The sequence below is a fragment of the Echinops telfairi genome, unplaced genomic scaffold (assembly GCF_000313985.2).
Source record: "Echinops telfairi isolate 266 unplaced genomic scaffold, ASM31398v2 ScPeMD7_31;HRSCAF=116, whole genome shotgun sequence".
NCBI lineage: Eukaryota > Metazoa > Chordata > Mammalia > Afrosoricida > Tenrecidae > Echinops > Echinops telfairi.
The window spans coordinates 27,101,258-27,102,794 of NW_022103928.1; the positions used below are offsets into that span (position 1 = coordinate 27,101,258).

Below are 1,537 nucleotides of genomic sequence, written 5' to 3' on the forward strand. Positions count from 1 at the left end.
GAAAAAACGGAAAACTTTCAGGCCTCAAGTTACAATATTGGATGTTTCAACAACTGATAGAATGCTGGAAGCACTTGCTAGTCTTATGCCAAGAAATCTGGAAAACTGCTAGCTGGCCAACCAACTGAAATAGATCCATCTTTGTGTCTACTTCCAACAACAGAATATAGAAATTATTAAGCAATATCATTAATATCACATGCAATTAAATTTTTGCTGAAGATAATTTTACAAAGGATGCAGTGCAGCAGTATATTGACAGGAAGTTGCCACAAATTCAAGCCAGATTCAGAAGAGGATGTGGAATGAGGAATGTCATTTGCTCACATCAGATGGATCTTGGCCGAAAGCAGAGAATATCAGAAATATGTTTTCTTGTGTTCTGTTGGCTGTGCAAAGACATGCGACTGTGTGGATCATAACAAACTGTGGTCAGCAATGGAGATAAGGGAAATTCCAGAACAATTGTGCTCGTGCAGAATCTGTACACAGAACAAGAGACAGTGCATCACACAGAACAAGGAAACACTGCGAGGCTTAAACTCTAGAAAGATGTGCATCAGGGTTGTATCCTTTCACAGTACTTATTCAATCTGTATGCTGGGCTAAACGAAGAACAACATAGCATGGGCAAATCTGCTGCACCACACCTATTTAAAGTGTTAAAGAGCAAAGATGTCATTTTGAGGACTAAGGTGTGCCTGCCCCAAGCCATGGTATTTTCAATTGCCTCATACACATGTGAAAACAAGGGGATGAATCAGGAAGGCCTGAGATGAATGGATGCATTCGAGTTATGGTATTGGAGAGGACTCGGCTACCAGGAGCTGGAACACATCTGTCTTGGAGAAAGAACAGCTAAAATGCTACTTAGGAAAGGTGTGTGTCAGAGAGATGTTAGCAAGAGACCAGATCCTGGAGAAGGACATCATGCTTGGTAAAGTGAAGGTCAACAGAAGATCTTCCAAGTGATTGGTTGACACTGTGACTGCAGACAGCAATTGTGAGGATGACACAAGAGTAGGTACAGGGCAGGGCTGTTTTGTTCTGTTGTGCACAGGTTCCTCTGAGTGGGAAAACATGCAGACTATGATGCCTAACAGAGCCCGTATGGCAAAGTATATCAAAACCAGAAAACAAACAAACAAAAACAATGTACTGACATCGAGTCTGACTCATAGCAACCCTATAGGACAAGGTAGAACTGTCCGTGAGTTTCCGAAATGGAAGTAGAAAGTCTCATCGTTCTTCCACCCGAGGGGCAACTGGTGGTTTTGAACCGCTGACTTTGTGATTAGCAGCCCACGAAGCTACCAGGGCACCTCAAAGCATCTCAAGGGAATAGCAATCATCAAAACAATGACCAGCCACCCCAAAGGAGAATGTTGATCTCTCTGGCATCAGTCACACTGGGTTAGCCATCGCCATGTTGTGAAGATGCTCAAGCAGCTCTATAGAAAGGCCAGATAGTAAGGAACTGGGGCCTCATGCCAACGGCCACGGCAGTGTGCCATCTTGGAAGCAGGTTCTCCTCCAT

The 1,537-nt window shown here is 43.7% G+C and overlaps 1 protein-coding gene across 1 annotated transcript in view; it reads right to left on the reverse strand.

Moving 5' to 3' along the window:
* Positions 1 to 1,537, reverse strand: part of EFCAB12 (EF-hand calcium binding domain 12) — a 24,225-nt gene that overhangs the window by 17,609 nt on the left and 5,079 nt on the right. The gene's annotated exons all lie outside the window — the stretch shown is intronic.